This window comes from Archocentrus centrarchus, chromosome 15 (genome assembly GCF_007364275.1).
Source record: "Archocentrus centrarchus isolate MPI-CPG fArcCen1 chromosome 15, fArcCen1, whole genome shotgun sequence".
Classification (NCBI taxonomy): Eukaryota; Metazoa; Chordata; class Actinopteri; order Cichliformes; family Cichlidae; genus Archocentrus; species Archocentrus centrarchus.
This window is the reverse complement of record NC_044360.1, coordinates 29,236,977-29,262,691: the sequence shown is the minus strand read 5'-3', so window position 1 is coordinate 29,262,691 and position 25,715 is coordinate 29,236,977.

Sequence of the window (25,715 nt, the reverse complement as noted above, 5' to 3'; positions counted from 1 at the left end):
GAGATTCAAGCAGTTTGTGTTCATCCTGCACACCCCATAAACAACACACCTGGTTAAATACTCAGATGTGTACGCCCATGTCTATATCCTATTTTCTGTATCAGTACTTGCCACATAAATTCTAGCATTTCTGCTCCTGCCTTCAATCTGACCACAGGACTCAAAACCTATAAAAGATAATTGATGACAAGTCTGCTACTCATTTTGCAATCAAATGTACTGGAATTTTTAAATAATATTCAAGGAAACATAAAAAAAAGCACATTTTACTACCGTTGGATGAATATTTGGAACGTATTCAACAAGATAATTAGTGGACTCAGTCTGCCGTAACACCATTGCAGAAGAAGAACCACAGCATGATTGAAAGAGTGTCAATGAATCCTGAAATTGTGAAACAGAATAAAAGAAATATGGCAGCATGAAGTGATTTTCATCTACATTTTACCTCTTAAGATGCAAACAGACTTCGTAAATAAGTGATTGTAGAATGCAAGGCCACAGAAATTTATTAGAAGCTATTCAGACAAGCGGAGGTAAAAATAAGACAAAGCAAAGAGAAGAAAAGTCAGTAAAACAAAAAGGTGAAATACTCCATTACAGACGTCCCTTTACATGATAAACATTTGCTGATTATAGAGGTCTAATAGCTTGAAGTATATTTTACCTTGAAACAGTTTGCTCAAATGGATAATCTCACAGTGTTTGAACTTTTAAATATCCTGAAAATGATCTTTCATGCACTCTGGTAGCAGTGGTTATCAGCATATGATCCTCAGCACAAACCCTCAACTCCTCTCTCAGTTTGTGTTTGTATCATTGTTCTGTATCAGTGCAGTGTGTTACTCTGTGTGTCTACCATCTGTTATAATCAGCCATGAATATTGCAGGGGCCCCGGCACTTTAAACGGCTTATATACCCTATGGATGCTGACATGCATGGGAGAAGTCATGTGTGCCAGAGATGCACTCTTTGTGCGTTTACAGTTGGCCCATTGATTTATAATTAACACCAGGGTTACTGCTCCAGCACACACACAGCTGGCCTGCTCTCTGGGGTCACAGCAGTGTGTGTGTATTTGAGTGTGTTTATGCAGAAAGTTTTTTTAGTGTCCAAGAAGGGCGTGTGTGTGGAAGCGTGTGTGGATATGTGTGTATAGGTGGACAAGAGCATATACGTGTAATCCAGCATATGTCCTGTTTGATTTATTTTTTATTCTATTAAATATGTGTCGGTTTGAGTTAACGTGTATATACGAGGAGAGGGTTGAGAGCCCACCCATTTAAAGATCACTGCAGACCACAGACACTTCAGCCCCATCAAATGCACTGATTACAGTGCCCATGTGAATTAGCCAAACACGTCCTTTAGTCAGTCGCTAACACCACTAGGCTGCACTCTAAGAGCACAACACACAAATTGTTTAATGCATGGATGTGGCTTCATGGATCGATCTTATATTTTTGTTGTGGTGTTATATGACTGTCGCAGCCACCATTCATACAAGAATGGATAACAACAGATTCACTTTGTGTTCAGCTCATTCAGAATATCCTTCTTATTAACTGACATGGATGTACTGTGTGGATGCAGGATGAAAACAGTGGCTTTTAAAATAAGGGACAATTTAGCCTGTTAGCTCAGAACTTGGTTCAAGTTCATTTGTTAGTCCTTTAACCCTCTGAGATCCAAGTCAACCTTACCACGTGCTATCACACTTCTGTTTCTGTTTCTTCTTTTTTTATGTTCTCCCAAGTCTTCACAAGACTAGCTAAAACAAAAATCAGCCCTAAGCCTAGGCAGGTCTGTGGTGAACTAATGGATAGAAACTTAAAATGGCCAAAATAATAAAATAAAATGTTTTTTCAGCATTAAAGTCAACACAATTGACTTTGTTCTCCTGATGCGCTGCTTTGCTAATTAAGGGCTCTTTTACTAAAAAATGTCAGTACCTGCTGGAGTGAAGCTGCACACCCAGCTCTTGTTTGTAGACTATAAAAGATTGACATAGCCATCATCAATCTTTGATATATTTAAAACTCACACAGTTTGGATGGCTCCATGTTGTTTTTGTAGAATTAGAAGTGACCAATTGACGAGAGTGGGGTGTCATAAACTATATCAGTGCATCATTTAGATTAGGTTGCTAATTATTGCTAAGTAGCAGACAACAAAATACAATAATTTAAACTTTAATAGACCGGCTTGTATATCATATTAGACCATAATATTTGTCAGATAATTCCATGTTATTACAAGGTGATCGGCGGGCATTTTCACGTGTGAGTCTATGGAGGATGACTTGGTTTTTGTGGCCGTTAGAAAAACTAGACTTTTTGGGGAGAATCTGTTTAGTCTTAATTTTTCAGCCCTGGCTGATGCTGCCTGCTCTCTTCACCAGCGATGATACGACACACAAGTCAGGGCAGTCTGAAATGGAAACTGATGTTTGCTCTGATGTTCATCATGGTATAAAAGAAATTCAAACGTGAGTGTTCATCACGGGACTTCCGGGAGCGATCTCAAAATAGCAACTTCACTGGACGCAGTCTGAAGCAGCCACATTTAAAGGTTGTTTTTTTTTTTGTTTTTTTTCTCTCAGAGGCCGCGGTTTGTCTAATTTAATTTTGATGAAACACATACTTATGACAGAATATACACAATGATAATGAAATGTCAGTTGAAGTCCAAGGTCGTGACATGTCCTGCATCAGGTCAGTTAGTATTGTATTGTAGTCTGCGATAGTCCCCCCAAAAAACATGGAAATTTTTGGTGCTTTCCCTTAGAACCCAACAAACTAAGATTTACAAAATAAGACACAATCTGGGATTTAGTGGCCACAGCAGTCTGTACTTTTAACCTTGAAACAGCCTGATAACAGTCCTAATACTAAAATAAAACCGCAAGCGGTGATATCGGGCCCTCGCACTCCCTGCGCGTCGACCCGTGGCGCTCGTCGACCCGTGCCGCACTCGGAGGTCTTGTGATCGTGATGGTGTACAGAAGGTCTGTAGAAAGTTGAATTCTTTTATAGGAAAAGATATCTTTTGCTCTCGGCATAGACGCAATGGAATATTTGGGGGTGGGGTCACGGCTCCAGCATGCAAAATAGGGCATGGGTCTGATAGACTGTTTTGATCAGGATGATGTCAAGAATGTTGAAACACATTTTCATACATTTCCGAGAAACTAAGTTTGTGGATGCTATACAAAATTTCATTTGCTTCTGTAGGGGGCGCTCTTGCAGCTACGTATAGCCTTGAATCCATAGTTATGGGTTCAGAGTGGCTGTGTACATGAGTGATTACATTTTCAGGCAGATCGGGCAAAGCATGTACGAACACGTGCCCAAACAATTTTGGTCGCCATTGAGAAAAATGAAAGCCAACTTCAATGGCCTGGTGTGACAACACCATTTAATATTTTGTCAAGATTTCCACAATATTTGATGGGCTGTTTGTCTAGATGAACTGGAGCCAATTTGGTCTCACTGGCTGAAATGCCCTAGGAGGAGTTCATTCAAATAGCAGGCCTGAAAATGGCAAAAATTGACAAAAATTGACACTTTCAATTGAAGATGCTGGACTTCCTGTAGGGTTTCCAGTATGGCTCCAAGAGACTTTTTTGTACGTCTTAGGATGTTACATGAGTGTGCAGAATTTCAGAGCTGTAGATATAATGTAGCTCTGGGGCTAGCTAAAAAACATGCTATTTTATGATATTTCAAGCTGCCAGTAGGTGGCGCTGTAACATTTATGGACTTTATGCATATCAATGTGTTCAGGGCAGGAGGCTTATCAAATTGATGAGGATTTCGTAAGGAATGGTGAAAGATAGTTTCATGCATTTCAGAGCAAAACTAATTATGTGGACGTCATACAAATTTTCATTCGCTTCTGTAGGGGGCGCTATTGGGCCTACAGTCTTGAATCTGTAGTTATGGATTCAGCCTGGGTGTGTACATGAGTGATTAAATTTTCAGCCTGATCAGACAAAGCATGTGCGAACAAGTGCACAAACAATTTTGGTGGTGAGGGAGAAAAACGAAGGCCAACTTCAATGGCCTGGTGTGATAAGGCCATTTAATATTTTGTAAAGATTTCCACAATATTTGATGGGCTCCTTGTCTAGATGATGTGGAGCAAATTTGGTCTCACTGGGTCAAATGCCCTAGGACAAGTTCGTTCAAATAGCAGGCGTGGAAATCGCAAAAATTGACACCTTCAATTGAAGATGGCCGACTTCCTGTAGGGTTTGGGGTATGGGTCCAAGAGACTTTTTTGTACGTCTTAGGATGTTACATGAGCCTGTACATTTTCATACATGTAGATAAAACGTAGCTCCGGGGCTACTCAAAAAACTTGCTATTTTAAGATATTCCGAGCTGCCACTAGGCGGCGCTCTAACGTTTATGGACTTTATGCATATGAGTGTGTTCAGGGCAGCATGCTTATCACACCACTGAAGTTTGAGCCAGATTGGGCAAGTTGGCTTTGAGTTACAGCCATTTTTGTGTTCATGGCGAATCATCGAACTTTGCCGTCCCATAAGGGTCACGCCCTTTTGTCAAAAACTCACAGTTTTGAAAACACAGTAAGTCCAAGTTCTTAAGGCTTTCCAGGTGAAATTTGAGATGGTTCTGCTAAACCACCTTGGAGCTGGACCTCCAAGTGTAAAATATGACATTTCCTGTTCCCACTAGGTGGCGCTGCGACTGATATTAAATATTGTCATATGTATGTATTCAGGGGGGCACCCTTATCCTACTGGAGAAGTTTGATGCACATTGGATCATGTAGGTATGAATGAGAGGCAATCAAAATTTCATGGCGAATGATCAAAGTTCAAAGGGGCATAAGGACCCCTCCCCCTTGGCAAAAACTCACCATTTTCGAGATTTAGATTCCCCTGGGGGTGTAGGTTAGACAAACCAAATATGAAGATGATAACGTCTAAAACCTCTGAGTTATTAGAAAAAGTGTGAGGGCTGCAAATCGCCAAATTTGCATAATTAATTCAAAATGGCGGACTTCCTGTTGGGTTTAGGGCATGGCTCCAAGAGGATTTTTTGTGCGCCTGGACATGATATACATGTGTATGAAGTTTCATTCATGTACGTGAAACACAGCGGGGGGGCTCCAGTTTAGGGGGCGCTAGCGAGCCATTTGGGCGCGCCCTTGCCCGAGCCCATTAAAATACTTAAATTTTCACCAGGTGTGACGCATGTGCAAAGTTTCATGAGTTTTTCAATATGATAAAGCCCCCAAAAAGCCAATTCATTTGCCTGAATAATAATAAAAATAAAAAAAAAAAAAAAAATAATAATAAACGAAGCAATTACAATAGGGCCTTCGCACAGTTCGTGCTCGGGCCCTAATAAGCTTGTATTAATGCAAACTGACCAATGTAATTTTGCCCCTTCAAGAGAGAAACGTAGAATCAGCAACACAGACAGGCAGAGAAAGGGGGCTGTGTGTCAGTTATATGTCAGAAATGTGTTGGAAAACAAACAAACACCAACACAAATGAAAAGCTGTGGAAGCTTGGAGTATGGATATGTGTTTATGTTTGTATTCTATTTATGTCATTGTTGTATACGCACCATAGCGTGTTCTAGTGGGCACCCCGTGTTCCGTAGTTCAGGGCTCACCATTCTTGTCGGCACACTATTCAGTGGAACAGTATTTTCCTGTTCAAAGCAGGAATAACAGCTGTCTGACTCTTTTGCCCTGAAGTCATATGGAATCCCTGTGCCTTTATTCTCCCAGCAACATGTCACCACACTGGACACAACTGTACATTATGAAGTGTTCTGAACTATCCTCACTGCTTTATTTGAGCTGCCAGAGTAGAACAAACAAAGTCTGTTTACCACAATTCATTGCTGTACAGCCTGTTCAATCAGTTACTTCATGGAAGCACAACCTCTGAACAATAATGCTTCAAAAAGAATCTCTCCAAGGCCACTGTGGGTAAAAATGTTGCTTTGTCCACTCTTGTTTAAAACGCAAACACTGTCTTATACTGGGGTGAGTCAAACAGCACAGTGCCGAGGTCCTTCAGAAGATTTAATGGATACGTATATTTTAACCCATGAACCAATCAGAGCATACTTAAGAACAGGAAAATATTTACAGGAACCACTTTCTCAGTTACATTCATCTGCCCTACACACTGAAACATGTAACATACTGTTCCTCTTAAAACACAGAAACGTATCTTTACAGAAATTAGCTGTTACCGCTGAAGGCCGTGAACAAGCTGGAGATTAAAAATGTTCATTGCTGTCACATCACAGGCAAAAGGGTGTAAAGGACTAAGCCTGTGGTACATGAGGCATATCCTGTTGCAGGTGAGCTATGGGGGCACCCCTACCAGTCAGGACCCTGTTATCTGTGCGAAGAATGTTCATAAATTGGTGCAGTGTACAATGAGGTAACAAAGAACAATGTGAATGATGTTATTTTATTGCCGCCAAGTCAAATTAGAGAGGTCGGGGTAGATGGATGGGTCAGCAAAACTTTAACATTTGACATGGTTAAAGTAAGTTTGCCATTTTGAGCCGGTGCTTGTGTCTTTTAACTAAGCTAGTTCGACAGCTTTATAATACTTTCAGCACAAGCTGTGATCTTCCTCTAAATCTAACCATTTTGTTTTTGTACCTGAATTTAACCAAACCTACAAAAGCCTTCTCACAACAATGCAGAATTTTCCCACTGACATGCTCATCCTTGCTGCTGGAAATGACCTACTTTGTTGGGAGCTAGGAGGACTTGTTTCCTTTGCAGGGAGATTGTTCTTACCATTATGGACAGGCCAGCAACATTTTATTCAGTACATTTTGTTTGATCGTAGAAGGTTATTTAAGGTATGCAAATACAAAATCTGTTTGCGTGCCTGCATTTGTGTACGGTCAGTTCCTGCAGAGTGCATGAACTGCGTTTGGTGACATCAGAATAACCCTATTGTAGCCACTCTATTGCTCAACTAGACACACACACAAGAAGCCTGGCATGACCACTTAATCCTACTCAGTCCCCACTCTCCACACTACAACGCTCTGCACTCACTGTTTGCCCTCACTGCCTCTTCTCCGCCCCACTTCTTTTTCTCCTTTAATCCCTCCTTTTCTCTCTCCACCCCAGCTTTTTTTTTTTTTTTACCTCCTCTACTTTCTCTGACCTGTCATCTCACCATCTGATCTCATCTGCTCCTTCTTATAAGGTCATCTTTCTGCTGCTGCATTTTCTCAGGGAGTGAGGGCAGCAAGAGGCCCTTTCTCTTTGATTCATCGTATCCATCGGTAGGTGAAGGGCCTGGGTGTGTGAGGTGACACACTGGATTAGGGGGTTGCATTCAGTCTAGATGTGGGGTCATCCACAGGGGGTTCTCGGGGGCCACTTTACGGATTGTCACCCACTGATCTGTCATGGCCAGCCAAAACACATTTCAAAGCCCTTTTGATCCACCCCAACATTCTCCACAGGCAACACACTCATATGCATGTACAAGCACATTCATGCAAACCTTTAACTGGGTCAGCTGGAGTTCTGGAAGCCAATTTCACAACACCATCACACACAGTCCAGCCACTGTATTCTTCTGCAAACTTTCAATGATAAAGAAATGCCATCTTTGGGACTTTGGAATCCCCCTCTAGAGAAAAGTATTCCCTAATAAGAACTGCGCCCTACAGAACCTGTTGGAGTACAAGCATGAACACAGACAAAGTTTTCTGGTAATTTGTTTAAAGAATAATTCATAATAAGCATAATATCAGATATGTAGACTGTTTCCCAGAAACGTGCACCGTGCTGTTTTGCTGTGGTCATTGAGAATGAACTGTTACATTATGGAGTGATCACTTTCACAAACTTACAACAGACCTAACCTTCATTACAGCTGTGAGAGCCTCAAACTCAGAAGTTTAATGTCATATTATCTTATTCTAGCATAAAGCCTGGTCCAAAAAACTTACCTGCTCGAGTAAAATGCTTTCTTATTTCATATATAACACAATTATTGATCAGAATTCACCAGTTTGAACCAAATACTGCAGCAGAAAACACCATAAAACTCAGCAGATCACAACTTCATATAAGACAGGTGAATGCCAACAATAACACAATGACTGACATGTTGCTTATGTAAAAAAGGTGCCTTGAATGCCATAATTTTTCCCATTTTGAATAACCTGCAACACAAAACCTGGAACATGAAACAATCACTTCAACTGAAAAATGTAACTGTGTGAAAGAGGACTCTCATGCTTTCATTGTTTAATCTAACTCCACTAAATGCATGTCTGTGGAAGGACACCAGAGTACCTGGAGAAAACCCACACAGACACAGGGTGAACAAACTCCACACCGAAAGGTCCAGGCCAAGGCAGAATTGAACCCAGGACCCGCTTAGGCAGAAGAACTAACCACCACATCACCATGCAGCTACTGAACTAAAGTCTATGGGAAAATTCTGCAACAGCAAATATTGTTGTTGAAGTATGTTCCAGTTGTTCCAGTTATCTTTAAGAGTGGAGGATCTAGGAGCAATAGGATTTGGTCCATGAAGTCATCGGCTCAGAGCAGGGAACAGTGCTGTGTGTCACTGTCTTTCTGTCACTAATCCAGGCATGTACTGACTTCTTCTGTCTACCTTTGCTCTTCCTCTTCATAGTCTCCATATTATGCCATTAGTACTTTTCTGTTCTGAATCCAGTCTAAAGGTGCAGTGGGCATGAGAGCCTTTTGCCTCACTCCATCCATTTTACACCTCATCTCATGCCTTCTGTCGTTGGCTGCTGAGGAAGCTAGAATCCAAATGGAGAGCGAGAGTCGAGTGCTCATTTATACTCGTGAGCAATTTCATATATTTGCAGGTATGTTGCATCTTTCTGGTATATAAAAATGGTTGAATGTGAATCAGTTCCACTGTGTACAGTAGAAAAAAAATGTACGTATATGTAGTGAATATATGGTTCTATTTGTTCATATTTCTGGATCTCCACTATCTCTGTGTTTGGTGTGTATTTTAAGCTTGTCCATGTTTGCTATGACGCGTGTGCGTGTGTATAGTGTGGCTTAAAAGGGCCCTGGCATACTTAAAGGTGCATTACAGGTCTCAAGCTAATCCGTAGTGATAGCTAAAGTGCTCTGTGTCGTCCGCATGAGACTGTGTGTGTGGTTGTGTGTGTGTGTGTGCATGCGTGTGTTTGTGAGATTCCGTTTTTTTCAGGGAGGGCATTACACAGAAGACAGCGTAAGATGTGACCACCTTACACATTATTCAGCATAAATTTTGTATCGGGCCAGAAGTCTCCCGGTCTTCATATGCACAAAGGATGGAGTAAGAGATGAAGGCTAGGAGAGAGGGAGTGAGAGTTCATGGGAGGGAATGAAGCAGAGAGGCAGGGGGATAAAAAGGATGGACAGGAGGAGGATGTTAGGAAAAAATTAAGTGAGACGGAGGAGGAAAATAGAAATAGGTTGAAAGTTAGAGAAAATGTGATAAGATGACAGCAAGAGGGCCCTGTGTCCTGGTGAAGAAGAAGGTAGTGGTGCAGTCAGAGACGGAGGTGAGGAGAGTAGATGAAAAGTGGCTGTACTGTATGTCTTTATGTTTCCTGCTTTTTTTATGCAGACTGTCATGCTTGTTTTTCTCCTTACTCATTCTTCCGGCTCCTGTTTGTTAAGTGCCTGTTGTAAACACTGCCATGACTCCCTCTGAAGGTGTGCGTCCACCAACGACAGACTTGCACAGATGATGTATGTGTGTGCTGTATATTTGCCTTTGACTTTAAGATGTTTACTGTTTGTGCTTATGTATTGCACATGAGGTTTGTGTGCATATTCTATGTGCATTTGTATGTGTATATACAGAGATGGGGTGTATACATTGTGTATTTAGAGTATAACTATGTTATTGCAAGCACCATGCTCGTGGGACAGTTGGTTCTTTCCCTAATCTTCACTCCCCTATAAATCGAGATTTTTGTGCAGTATAGTATACAATAGCCCAGTAAGAAATGCAACACATTGCAGCACATCAAACACTCCAAATTAATAATGAATTATTAAGTGGTGGTCTGACACTATCTTAAAGCTTCAGTTTAGTAATGTTTTTAGAATTAAGAGGCACTTGAGCATCTCAATGACAAAAGTACAATTTACTAGTGTTTTGTCATTGAATTTGCTAACATCACATCAGAACCGAATCGGATGATCTATGCCAAATGAGTTCCATCAAATACATTCTACTGTGTTACAAAAGGACGTTTCTATTACACCAGCGTAACAAGCCCACCAGCCCAACCCTACAACAACACATTAAATGAGACACCTTCACCTGAGACACCTGTGCTAAGCTAGTGTCCTTCTTGAATTCATCATCAGTCATTGAAAATGAAAACTGAATTTATGCAGCACTCTGAGTTTAAAGAACACGACTAAGTGCTACAGAGAAAGAAACAAAAAATACTGAGAAGAATTTTAAGAATACAATAAGAACAAAAGCTGAACAGAAAAAAAAAGATCAGAAAATTAACCTCAGATCATAAAATGCAAACAAATCAAAGGGAAAACACGACAAGGATAGTGAGACACATCACATATCAAACTTTCATAAATCTTCTGTTTAAAAATTTGTTGAAGAGACTTCAAGACAGTGAGGATGTTGTCAGCCTGACTCTAATAGGCAGACTCTTCCACAGTTTGGGGCTCTAATGGCAGTGGTGTTGTCAAAACAAAAAGTTACACCTTACAAACTGAGAACATGGGCCCCATTCTAAAGTCAGGTTTGCAAACAACTAGGTCACTAATAGCAGTTGTGGCTTTAGTCTTGACTTTAGTCCGGCATATATAAAATGGAGATCTATTAGATGCACCGGCTCTGTTCAACCCTTCAATTGGTAGCAGAAGAAAGTCTTCACATGTAGATTTAAGAAAGCCGCTGTAAACTTCAGTCGGTAACAAAAAAAAAAAGAATTCCTCTGAAAACTGTCAGGTACAAGGACTGGACGGAAAATGATTGAACAAGCAGCCAAAGATCAATATATATATAGATATATACTGATCTTTGCAGATGCTGTTTTAGGTATTGGCTAATGTTACATTGCTGTCATATATAGCACACATACTGTATGTGTGGGCAAATGTGTATGTAGTGTATATGTATGTGTCAGTGACGTGCGGTGAGGGTCGTGACTGGTGAGGCACTGACGTCATCACATCAGATTTACAAACATATAGCTTATTCACCATTTGATTGGCAACAGTTGTTTTGTTTAACATTAACATAGTCTGAAGCAAACCTTTTAGCTCCGGTGTTGGTCTTCCTTTAATTATTATCTTCTGCTTCGATTGAAAGTCCAGTTTAGAAAATTCTTTCAGTTGAGTTATGTAATCTTCCATGTTGAACATAAGGCCAAGCAACAGGAAAAACTAACTGGCCTTGCTAACTGTTTATGGTAGCTTGCCGCCGAGGAGTCGTAGAGTCCCTGGGATCACCAGCGCCCCCTACCATGAGGCACGAGAACTGCGTGCCTCACCTAGTGTCTCTTCGCAGCAGTTTCATGATCGCTCAACACAAGAATGCATTACACACACATACAGTTGTTAATGAAAAAACAAAAAAAAAACTGTGCATTATATACACCAGCTAAAATATAGAAATTTAGTTCATATAGTAAAAGTGTTAGAACATTTTAATAGCCACATGCAAAGGGAAAGTAATCCGGTCTCACTGCATAGCATGCCAGCACAGTTAGTAGTCATTGGCAATGACTATACTGAGCCGCACCACGGATTGCACAATCCGTGGTGCGGCTCGCCGGGCTGGTGCCTCACCGTTCGTCTCTTAGTATTTGACCGGCAAATGCGAAAATTCAGCGATTTTGAAAAAACTAATCTAAAAATGGTGTAGTTAAATGGAAAAGAACTTTAAAATACAAATCACTGAATGAATATAACCATTTAATTTATTTTTTAATTTTATATTTCCACGATGACAGGTGAGGCCGTGCCTCACCTGCCTCCCCTGACTGCACGTCACTGGTATGTGTAGTATATAAGTGCAAATGGTAAATGGACTAGTTCTGTTTGCTAAATGAGAACATACACTGCGTGTGTGTGTGTGTGTGTGTGTGTGTGTGTGTGTGTGTGTGTGTGTGTGTGTGTGTGTGTGTGTGTGTGTGTGTGTGCGTGTGTGTGTGTGTGCAGGGACTGGACTGTGAAGGTAAGCCTGGGATGCAGCTGTGGTGGAGACCTATTTTAATTCTTAACTAGAAGATCATGATTTATTAATTCACATTTGAAATAACAATTACCATGTCAGAAGGGATCAGGCCAAAGCCTTAATTGCAATGGAAAACACACTTAATATGGAACTTGCCCAAACTAAAGTACATGCATGGCATTCCCAACAGGCCCAAGATGACATCTCTCTTTCTACATCTGTGACTGTGCATTATACAGTATGTATGTAAATCTGACCATGAATGTCAATGCAGTTCCTGCGTCAAATGGTGCTCACGTGTATTCAGGACAGTTTCATCCGAACATAAGCTTCTTTAAAACACTGCTGCAGTGATTTCTATGTTCTGCCACTGCAAATCTTTCCTCTGATTGCACCCATCAGTGCACCTGCCATGCCAACATATACAAATCAGTAAATAGCTTTGTGACAGGCTAGTTTTTAGTTTTAGAGTCATAAATACAATGATTTGGCATTCTCGTGTAAACTGGAGAAAATAGCTTGGATTCTGTGTCTGTTGTCTACAAAGACATGTTTGATAGCATTAGCTAGGCACTCCACCCTGTTGTCCAAATGTAATAACTTCTGGTTCTGAAAAAAACAACATGGTGGCAGCCAAAATGCTAACATTGAGGCTTCGAAATGCTAAGATCAGAAGCCACTGGTGAGGTGTTCATATTTTTATCGGCCTGCGTTGTGCTGTCAAAACAGCTTTGACCTGTCAGGGATGGTGGGATGATTTTTGGGGTGAGATCTCCATGGGTTGGACTGTTTCTGAAGCTTATTGCTGATCAGATTTGGATTTAACTCAAGTCTTTGAGCCATGCTCTGAATGCATTACTCATAAAGTATCCATGAAGATGCGTATAGATAAAAAAGCCATGCTTGGCAGTTTATAGACTTGCTTCGTATCTCATACTTACAGTTGTGTGCTGTGTTCTAATCACACATTTGTGTTTTGCTTTTTATTTGAATGTAGAACTACTAGGATGAGGAAATGTCTCATTTGGGCCATTTAGTTAGTGTTCATCTTTACAAGGATTACCAACTATCACTTAGCAGCTCTTGAACAACTATTTCCTTGTACAGCCTTAGTGCATGGTTGCTAATGGCATGTGTAATGAGGCTGACCCGTAGGCCCTGTCTAATTTGAAGAGCCTGTTAAGCGACTCAATGATTTTAAAGGTAATCTTTAAAAGCCACGTAAAGCTTGGAGAAAGTTGTTGGGAGGCATTTGAGAGCAGGGAGTTAGAGATGTGGAGCTTTTAAAGAGTTGGAGAAGAGCCACCACAGTGAGACTTTTCAATGACTTGCTTTTTATGTATCGTAGGTTTGTATTATCCATACTCTGTCAAAGAGGGCACAGAGAGGAATGTCTCCACTTTAAATAAAAAAAGTGTTTTGTGTGTGTGTGTGTGTGTGTGTCTCTGCTTGCTTTTCTGTCACTCGCTCCAACACTCAAATATCCCCTTTCCTTTTCTCATAACTCTTTTTTTCTGTCTCTCCTCTGTCTGTACTTCTGAAGGAATTCTCCATCCATCTAATTCCCCTCCTGGTTCTTTTATATTGAGGCTGGGCCGTGCTCGTATTCCATGTCAAAGGCTTTCTCTTTTATTGAACATCAAATCCTCTGTGTCTCGCCTGGCGCTCTCTTCTCCCTGCTTGGCACCATGCATATTCAGGAGCCGGCGGCCGTGCTATAAGGCCGGCTAGCCCTCCAAAATCTGCGATTGTGGGCATTAGTGCTGCAATAACACTACATGAATAGCCAGCACGCTCTATATTTAGGTGTTAAGTCGACCGTGTTGTAGCCAAGATTGAGGGTGCTGGATGGAAGTGGGTGGGGAGAAGCATACTTTCTCTTTTCTGGTGATATTCTCTGTTTAATTCTCTCTGTGTGTTTCAGAGGCCTTCTCAGTTGGCTCTGAAGGCGGCACTTGGTGTCCAAAAGTTTCAGCAAAGCTTGGGATGCTTTGCTGTAAGGAACTGCCCCACTGTGACACTTTGCATACTGATTTAAGCTCTACTGCTGACTTCAAGAGAGAGAGGAAAAAAAAAGGAAAGACATGACTGCTGTGAATTGGAATCTAATATGCTTGTCTCACTGTGTTAAAAATAAAACCGCAGTGGAGTTAATAGAAGCAAAGAGAAGTCAGTTGCTTCTCTGCCTTTAGTTATGTAAAATTTGGTTCATATTTCTAGTAAAGTGTTACTAAACATGCACCTGTCAGGTATGTTGCTCCAACAACTCCGGGGATCTTGTTACAGTCCAATGTACATTTTATTTATTGACTTTCTTTTTTAAATAGTTATCTTTACGTGTATGGTTATAATGCAAACGGAAGTTGTCGGTGGCTGACGCCATTATCTTCTGTAGCGCAGCTATACGACAATTTAAAGAAATGATGTTTCAAAAGGAGAAAGAATGCTGAGGTAAAACAACCTCCAACAACTAACCGTATTCAATGAAAGATAGCACGACACTTCAATCACACACTTCACAAGAAGGTGCATAGTGAACAACAAGGAAGTGCGCTAACAGTTGTATCAAACTTGAGTCACACTATGTATACAGATGAGAGGGAGGAGGTCATTGTGGTATTAAATATGAAAATAATTTAGGCAAGAAAAAATAAGTACAAATACTTTTTTTACACCTAGAGAGACAAATCTTGTATCTTTTAATACATTTCACAATAAAAAAAAAATGGCAAAGCAGCCATACCTTTATTTATGTGTAGCTTTAAGAGAGATAGAGACAAAAAAAACCTTTTTGTGCTACAATGGAAAAATGTTTATTTCAGCTATATAGATAAGCAGTATAACATGGGACATGTTGATTCTGACTGACTTGCTCCTTACAAGGATCTGGACTTCCTTTTGGTGGCCATATCCCAAATTAAACTGACATTGGTTTAAAGTTTCTTTACTCATAAAAAAAAATGTCCTTAAATAATTGGAATGCCAGTTGATGGCACAGACTACACATCAGTAAAACTGAAGACTAAACAAAAATACCTTTTAACTCTAATATTGTGAATTATAATTCTGTTTTGTTTTTCATCCATCCATCCATCCATTCGCTTCCGCACATCCTGTTAAGGGTCGCGGGGGGGCTGGAGCCTATCCCAGCTGTCATAGGGCGAGAGGCAGGGTACACCCTGAACAGGTCGCCAGCCAGTTGCAGGGCCAACACAGAGGGACAGACGACCTTTCACACTCACATTCATGCCCTCATTCACACCTATGGGCAATTTAGATTAGCCAATTAACCTAACCCCAGTAAGCGCATGTCTTTGGAATGTGGGAGGAAACCGGAGTACCCGGAGGAAACCCACGCAAGCACGGGGAGAACATGCAAACTCCACACAGAGAGAGGGAGAGACCTGGGCCTGTTTTTAGACCTGTTTTGTTTTTTGTTTTTTTATTTTATTTTTTTAAACATTCATCAACAACAGGTCGTTGACCACAGGGACAAAGCAGAATGTTTTTTGTTTGTTTTTTTTTTACCTTTCCCTTCCCCTTATAATTCTGTTTTGTAATCATCTTTTTGTTTTGCATTACACTTGCAGTGCTAACCTATCTAGTCTTTTTTTTTTTTCTTTATATCGTAGCTATACCCCCCCCCCCCCCCCCCCCCCCAAATCCCTCAGGTCAGTGTCTCTTTCCTGTCCTGTGTATTTTACTATCCCTCTGCTTATTCTACAAGTTTGCCATGTCAAAATATTGTTGCAGTCTGTTCCTACTGTTTTCTGGCATCCCTTCAAGTCTCATCTCTTCTGATGCAAACTGCAGAGAGAGACAGAGACGGTGAATGAGAGAGAGAGAGAGAGAGGGAGCAGCTACCATAAGGTGAACCGGACCTGACTGGGAATGAAGGGAATCCCGTGATCAGTGGAGGAATGAAAACAAGGATGGCTAGAAATAGGGGGGTGGGGGGTGGACACAAAGTACATCTGAGAGCATAATGAATATGAAAATGGGATTAAATAAGATTAGGCAAGTGTGGTGATGGTGGTGGTGGTGGTGGTTGCGGGGGTTAAGGAAGAAGAAGTGAAGGAAGACAAAAAAGAAGGATGAACCTGACAGAGAAGCCTAAGGGTTAAGAGATTATGTAGGGAAGCTGGGAGAGGAGGAGGAGATAATTGTAGTGAAGAAAGCGAGTGAATAGCAGAAAATAAGGCAGCAGCATAGGTAAATGTTGAAGGAAGTTCAAAATGACAGAAGGGAGAATGATATGAAGTGAGGAAGGTAAAAATGATAGTGAGGCTAAGGAGGAAGAAGGAAAGAAGGAGGAAAGACAGGGCAGCAATGCGAAGGACAAAAGAAGCAAAGAATGAATGGATGCTAAAAACAGTAGAAGAGGGCTGGGAACAAGGACCAGAGGGTAGAGTGGGAGAGAGGTTTAGATAGAAAGGATGGGAAAAAATAAATGAAAATGACAGTATGGAGAAAAACAGAAAAAAAAAGACAAGCAGAAGAACTCACTGAGAATGAAAAGACAAATGGCTGAGTGCATGGACACAAGAATGGGTGTAGGTGAATAAGGGAATGAAAATAAATTGGAGCAAGCAAGGCAGGAAAGAATGCTGGAAGGAGAGAAAAATGACAACAGAGCCAAAGAGAAGACAAGTGTCCAGGATAACTGCTTATTTTAGTGACTTTTTCTATTCAAACTGCATTCCTGCTAAATCTCCCTGTGTGTGTGTGTGTGTGTGTGTGTGTGTGTCATGATGTTGTGACAGCATCCAGCAACCTGGCATGCCTTTTTAATTCTACTGAGTAAATAATGCATCCACCCAAGTCCATAATTTATGTAAGTGGACATGCAATCAGTTCAGATTAACGGGCACGCTGTCCTTGGGTGTGTGTGTGTGTGTGTGTGTGTGTGTGTGTGTGTGTGTCAGTGAAGCCAAATGATCACTAAAACATGACAGGTCACTGACTTTCTCTTTCGGTTTAGCTCTTTGCCACTTCACCTCTCTTGGCCTCTGGTTTCCTGTTAGGTTAAAGGGAAAAAAAATCTGTTTTTAACAAAATAAATGTCCCTGCTATCCTCTGTGTTTAAATTTTTAGGCTGTGGTGTTTTATGAGCATGTTCATGATTTTGTTGTTGTAAAGGGTAATAAAAACACGTTAAAAAGTAAAACATTTCTGGCCCGCTCCATTACCAAAATTCATTAGACACACAGTAAAGACAGTTTAGGTTTTAACATAGGGTTACAACTTAAACTGTCCTTTTAGACTGTCTGTTTTATGTAACTCAGGTACAAATTTTGTTACTGTATTAAACATATTACAGTCATGATTATGAACATGATGATGTTCATAATCATGACTGTAAAGCAGCTGGACTAAGAAGCACCTCCAAGTCTGAGGCCATGGTTACAGGTCGATCTATGCTTACAGCGTTGGCCACCAGCTGTGAGTAATGACTGAAAGAATGAGATTCTGGATACAAGTGGAAGAAATGAGCTTCCACCAAAGGCTGGAGTTTGCGCTCTCTTAGAGAAAGGGTCAGGAGCTTGGTCATTTGGGAGGGTAATGCAGCTACTCCTGCACATCAAAAGGAGCCAGCTGAGGTGGTCCGAGCATCTGACCAGGATGGCTCCTGGGTGCCTCCTACATGAGGTGTTTCTGAGTAGGCTGACCCAGCACGCACTGAAGAGATTACATCTCTTGGCCGGCTTGGGAATGTTTGATGTCCACCTGAGCTGGAAGAGGTCGCTGGGGAAAGAAAGGTCTGAGCATCTGTGCTTAGACTGGTGACCCAGACCTGGACAAAAAGGAGAAAATGGATGAATGAAGTATGAATGTGGAGTATGTGGATATTTTGCATATCTTTCCCATGTAAGGAATGCTTCATGTACTCTGTAGTCAGCAGTTAGAGATTTAGAAACCCGTAGTGTTGCTTAGCTGCAGCATACATGTCTTTTAAAGAAGAAAAAACAGTCCATTGTAAGTTTCATAGCAAAGAAAGTAGTGTTCAAGCCTTCACAACTGAGGTTATTCCTGTCAGCTTGCTAAAACTAGACTGCGTATCACAGTTTCCTCTTTTTTTGTTGTTGTTGTTGTTGTTGTTGATGATGATGTTGGAACATTGCTTGAACATGTTCGCCTCACTGTATTCTGACTACCAATCCACCACCCACTCGTGCTATGTGGCACAAACACACCCTTCATGCCAAAGCTAGCAGACAGACTGTAAACACTGCAGGGGCCGCTTTCATGGAGCAGAGTGTGAATCAAGAGTTCAACTGAGATACACAAAAACAGTCACCTATCGAAGCTTAAAGTGAACTTAAAGTTATTTCTGCATAACATTTTTTCACCGTTCAGTTTATCAGTGTTGTTAGTGGTTTAAGTTAGCTTGAAGCCAAAGAAGAGACAGAAGAAAAGCAGGTAAAACATGGAGAAAACAAGATGTTAGAAAAGAAAATGACAAAGGAGGAAAACAGACACAAGCATCTCAGGAGTCAGTCCTCCTGAGATGACCTGATGAAATACCCGACAAAGCTTTTATAGTCCGTCCGTCCGTCCATCCATCCATCCATCCATCCTCTTCCGCTTTTCCTTTTCCGGGTCGTGGGGGGGCTGGAGCCTATCCCAGCTGTCATAGGGCAGGAGACAGGGTACACCCTGTATTAAATGCATGTCTTTGGACTGTGGGAGGAAACCGGAGTACACGGAGAAAACCCACGCGAACACAGGGAGAACATGCAAACTCCCCACAGAAAGGTCGTGCCCACAATGGAATCAAACCAGGCCCTCTTGCTGTGAGGCAACAATGATAACCACCACACCACCGTACTGTCTGCTTTTACAGTCACTAATGTTATATCAAAGTGTTTCATTCTGCTTCAAACTGTTCACATATCTGTGTTTAAACAATTCTAAATCACCTAGTAATGTGTTTTATTATTTTTAAGCCTGGTCAATAAGTTGAGTCACAGTTACCTATGGTTGCAGGTATGTTTCTCATGTATTGCAAAACTATTAATTTTCTTTTCATGATTTTTGTAGCAGCATTTCAACAAACCACAACACTAACAGGTTCATTCTACTAAAAATATTGATATAAATCAGTTAAATCTTGAATTTGGCATTACTGTGTGGGAGAAAATACTTATCGTTACCAACACTATTTATTGTATAAGATTAATGAATGAATTATCCAGACTCTAGATGCTGAACTTTGACCTTTGCACTGAAAGTTTTGTATATATATATAAAACCTTGCAGAGCCCATGCAGTGATTTTAACTACATAACCATCTGTTTTTAATGCAGTGCTGAATCTGGAAATCATGTCATCCAGTATTGGTTTTCACTTGCAGCCCATCTAGAGTTAGGGATAGGGTTTGGTTTGCATCCACCCTTTTTGTGGAAATGTCACCTTAAATCACCTTAAATTTTGTCAGCGTATGAGACTTCATTTAAAAGGTAACATCTTTTAGTGTGTGAAGGTTTGCCTATCTTGAATTTAGCAACACTAACTCTAACAACACATTGCCAGAAACCTGGTAGATGCTAGTAGATTGACTGTATTGTCAGCATGGAATTCGAAATGAGCATGCAGCTTTCAAATAACTTCTTAGTTGCAACATTTTATTTACTTTTTTCAGTAACATTCAAATAACATAAAGGCTTTAATTGTTTTCCCAATTGATGCATTCTGTTTTTTCCCTATAAAATAATCATAACATCAAGTCCAGCATGTTCGATATCAAAAAGTTGGTAAATTTCAGTTTCTGTATGACATCATCTGAAATAACTGCAAATGTCTAAAGTAGTCATTTCAAACTGTGAAAAATGTTAGGCATATCCAAATACCTGCTTAATACCTGAAATGGTAAATTAATAATTGCATAATGATTGATTTGAGTCTTTTTTCAAAATGAAAAAATGAACAAGCTTCACTGTCACACTTCAAATCACTGAACCAGTTCCAAACCAGCTATGGTCTCACCCAGTCTTACTCTCAGCACCAGCTCCTCTCGCTGTTCTCCAACAGCTTCTTTCAGGGCCATTCCAGAGATAGCTCTCCACCGAGCATTTGATTTAATCCAGACCAAATGCTAATAGGGCTGTTTGGTTGCTGGCCATCTGCCTGGGCTGCTGGTCAACTATGGCAAGCTGTGCTGAGCTGTGCTGTGCCCAGCCTCTCTGCCAAAGTCTGAGCTGCCCAGAGACCACTTCATAACCAGAGGACATTTGATGGCCAATCGTCCACACTCACTGGGAACAAAATCCGTGGTGGGTAATATGATCAAACTGATCTTTTCATGATTTGGGTGGTGGTGGTGGTGGGGGGGGGCAGCTTGGCCATCTCTCACTCCCACGCTATTAAAATCCAAATTAGAGAATGTCTTGTAGAACATTTTGCACTTGGTTATCACTAATGCAGTTAGCTCTGAGCATTTATTTATCCAGAGAAATTCACCTGGGCTCTTCATACAGTTCCTCACATTCAGTCGAGGGAGCTGCAGGATTTCTACACTTGTACAGAAAAATTGCACTGGGGTCCATCACCACACTCAAGGGTACCTCACCAATCAATGTCCTTCTTCCGACTAGTGAACATGTTTACATTTTTGAAATCAAGCCATTAGTCACAACTTTAAGCCACAACAAGCACAACCTCGAAATCTATCAAGAATTACATAATCCAGTTAAAATTGGTTCCGTTTCTACTGTCTACAATATAAAATGCTTCTTATGCATCAGAAATATAGAAAATATAGTTACCATGGTTGTGTATTAATGGACATTATGCCCTTTCTGGAAAGGGCTTATAATGGAATTTACTGGTAGACTGGTTTGACTGCTTTTAACCAAATTGAGCCTCTGAGGCTGAAAAGTGCCAATCCAATGCCAAAAAGCTGTAGTTCCTCTCATGGCCTAAACTAACTCCAAAATTAAGTCAACCCCAATAAACTGACCTTTAAACATCTAACTTTACAGCTCACGTTTCCAGTGAAGTTCATAAAGAATTGTCTATTTGCTTTTAAACTTAGCTATTTATGTTTTATTAAGGCTGAAAATTAGGGGCAGCTAGAGCCGCTTTCTGTCTACTTGACTTCACATTTGCCAGTCAGTGAGCTTTACTCCCTGGCGATATTTGTGCTGTTGGTACCTTTTAATGGAGTTATCTGAAAAATATCAACTGTCCAAGAATTTATACTCCAGTCTTGATGGGAAGAATAAGAAAAGCCCAAACGTCTGCAAGTGTGCCTTCACATTTAACAGGAAGAGTGATTTGCATTTGTGAATAAAAAAGGTTGATAAACAGAGGCATACCTGAAACCTGAAATCCGTCTTTCTCTCATTTCCTGGGTTAGAACACAGTTTAGCGCAATTAGGTGCTGGAAGGTTTGGCCCTGAAGCGTTGCAGAGTAACGCCCGGACATGTTTCTGCAGGTGCACAGCCTCCCATACAAGACGCAGCATGTAGTTGCACCCACTCTTATTGATTCTTTATTGACCTAAAGTGTCCTCCAGTGAAATTCTACTGTTTTATTTGTTACTGCTCATTGGCACTAAATATCAGCTGTCTGTGTCTGTGCAATGTGTCCACAATGTTTTATGGAGGAAACTCGCTATCGAATGTTAATAGTGTTAGCTGATAGCTTAACACCAAAATGCTTTCAGATTTCAAAATACTTTGAGAAACCAGTGATTGATGTTTCGATCGCTACATCATCATAGTCTTTTACATTTTGTACATTCTCATGTAGGAGTTCAACTTTTTACAGTTGATAATTTTAGCTTTCTTTTCCTAAAAATCCATCAACTTTGGTGGGAACCTGGACTGGTTATTTACTTTTCATCTGAAGGTTAGTTAGCCAAGCTTTTGGGTTTGTCATGTGCTTCCTGTGTCCTATATTTCTCAGATATAAAAGTACATGGAACGCAACAGGAAAACACTGAAAACACCCATTCCCAGAATTCTGTGCTTCCTCGACAGCACATAAAGTGAACATGAAGAACATGCTTCACATTTGCTTAATGTGTAATTGGATAGGGTTAGCTTGCCAACATTAACACGGATTCCATTTGGCTGTTATGCTAGATGAGACATTGGCAGCTACTTATTAACAATATTTCCAGAAAAACTCACAACACACAATCAGTATTGTCACTGACTAACAGTGGTGAACAGGATCACCAAAATCACCTCTATTTTGACTCACACTGTGTTATGACCATCCATCCATCCATCCATCCATCCATTCTTTTTTAAACTAATCCTTCTCATTAAACATCTGCCAAAAGTACTGAAAGATTAAAAGCTGATAACCCAGGCATAAAATACTGACTACTGATTATGCTAGTTTTGTACTAAACTGAATATATGACTTCCAGCAAACCTAATAAAGTATTGAAAGAAGAATGACTGAGTACTGAAGTGGACTAAGTGATTTATGTATATATTAATATATACACACACATACAGTGGTGTGAAAAAGTTTTTGCCTCCTTTCTATCGTTTAAAAAAAAAACAAAAACATATTTGTCACACTTGTATCGGATCATCAAACAAATGTTTATATTAGGCAAAGATAATCTGAATAAATACAAAATATATTCATAAATTTGTGAAAATGCAGGAGTGAATGGGAGTTTTTAAATAATAATTTCATTTATTAAGGGAAAAAGCTATCCAAACGTAGATCATGAAATAACTGCCATTAACCACATTTTTTTGAAAAGCCAAGTTCAATTTTATTAGCTACACCCAGGTCTGATTACTGCCAGACATGATGAATCAAGAAATCACTTAAACAGAACGTGTCTGACAAAGTGAAGTACAGTAAGTTAAATATCTCAAAAGGCAAGACAACATGCCACGATCTAAAGAAACTCAAGAACAGCTGAGAAACAAAGTCACTGACATTTTGGCTTCAGGACTCCAGTGAGCCGTGGTGAGCGTTATTATCCACAAATGGAGAAAACTTGGAACAGTGGTGAACCTTAACTGGAGTGGCTACCAAAATTATTCCAATAACACATCAATGACTCATCCAGGAAGTCACAAAAGAATCCACAACAACATCTGAAGAACTACAGGCCTCACATGTCTCTGTTAAGGTCAGTATTCATGATTCAACAATATGAAAGAAACTAGGCAAAAATTTCATCCATGGGAGAGTTTCAACACAAAAACCACTGCTGACCAAAAAGAACACAAATGTTTGTCTCATATTTGTCAAAAAAACATCTTGATAATTTCCAAGATTTTTGAGAAAGTATTCCATGGACTGATGAAACAAAAGCTGAACTTTTTGGAACCTTTACATCCTGTTACATCTGGCGTAATACTAAACCAATATTTCATAAAAAGAACATCATACCAATAGTCAACATGGTAGCGGTAGTGTCGTGGTCAGGAGCTGGATGACTTGCCGTGATTGATGGAACAATGAACAATGTAATAACAAATGATTAAATGCAGAGTGGTGTATAAGCAGAGAAAAAAGATTTGAATGAAAATAAACAGCGCATCATAGGAACCTGATCCAGCCCTAACTTTAAACTCGATCAAAAAGGAAAGTTTTAAGCCTAATCTTAAAAATAGAGAGGGTGTCTGTCTCCCGAATCTAAGCTGGGAGCTGGTTCCACAGAAGAGGGGCCTGAGAGCTGAAGGCTCTGCCTCCCATTCTACTCTTAAGCATCCTAGCAGCCACAAGTAAGCCAGCAGTCTGAGAGCCAAGTGCTCTATTGGGTGATATGGTGTTATGAGGTCTTAAAAATATGCTGGGCCCTGATTGTTCAAGACCTTGTATGTGAGAATAAGGATTTTAAATTCTATTTTGGATTTAACAGGAGACAATGAAAAGAAGTCAGTATGGGAGAAGTATCCTCTCTCTTTCTAGTCCCTGTCAGTACTCTAGCTGCAGCATTTTGCATCAGCTGAAGGCTTTTCAGGGAGCTTTTAGGACAGCCTGATAATAATGAATTACAATAGTCCAGCCTAGAAGTTATAAATGCATGAATTTGCCTCCAGTGTTACTGGAGGCCAAGGTAATGCCATCCAGAGTAAGTATCTAGTTAGACACCATGTTTCTAAGATTTGTGGGGCTGAGCACACAAACTTCCAGTTTAACTAATTGATGTGCGTCATCTGGCTTCATTGATAGATAAAGCTGGGTATCATCTGCATGACAATGAAAATGTATGCAATGCTTTCTAATAATACTGCCTGGAAGCTTGTATAGTGTAAATAAAACTGGTCCTAGCACAGAACCCTGTGGAACGCCATAAGTTATACTGCAGCACAGTACCTTTAATACCTATGGCACGCTCTAATCTCTGCAATAAAATATTACAGTCAACAGTATCCAAAGCTGCACTGAAGTCTAACAGGAGTCCAGACTCAAATCTGATTGTGATTCTTCGACGTGCTTCAAAACCCTCCAGTGTGGCTGAATTAAAACAGCTCTGCAAAGAAGAGTGGGACAAAAGTCCTCTACAGCCATGTGAAAGAATTATTGCCAGTTATCACAAAAACTTGATTGCAATTCTTGCTGCCAAGGGTGGCACAACCAGTTATTAGATTTAGGAGACAATTACTTCTTCATATAGTCTTTTTCCCATAATGAATGAAATCATCATTTACAAACTGCATTTTGTATTTATTCGGGTTATCTTTGTCTAATACTGAAAATAGTTTGATGATCTGAAACGTATGTGACAAATATGCTAAAACCTTAGAAATCCGGAAGAAAAAGAAAAAAAAAAAATCAGGAAGAGGACAAAGCCATTAGTCACAACTTTAAACCACGGTACCTGCTTACAGTACTGTATATACAGTTTGGCTGTGAACTAAAAGGTCTGAATACCGCCCCTAATATCTACTTTAATCACAAATTTGATGGTCTTCTAGATTCCTAAAAACACACACAGGTGAAGGGGCTGACAGCATCTAACTGGGCATTTAGTTTGCTTTTATTTAGCATCTCTTTTTTTTTTTTTTTTTTTATCCAAACCATCTTTTCCTTGACCTTGTAGCAGGCTACCACTACAGTGCTTCTTGCCGCTCGTAAGGAAAAAAAGTGTGTGTTTTGCACTGAAAATAGATCTCTGACTGGTCTTGTTTCATTCAATATGCATAACACTGAGTCTGTCCTCAGAGAGATGGAGAGCTGTGCATCTTTTGTGTTTGTTATGTTGGGTGGGTGGGGGGTGGGGATGCAATTCACCAGATTTCCGTGCTTGCAAAGCCCTGTCTTTTGTGTATTTCGGTTCTTTTTCTGTGCTTCGTCTCTCAACCTTGTCCTCATTATCCATTCTCCTCCAGCATAATGGTGCAGGGGTTGTTAAACTTCTTCAGGCCAGGAACCAAATTTAGAAAATCCAGTCTTACAATGGGATCTGGTCTAATGAATACTAGTGCTTACAGTCTGAACTAGTATTCCTGGCACACGGGGACTCAGAAACAGGATCCTCAGCCACTTCAGGTCCC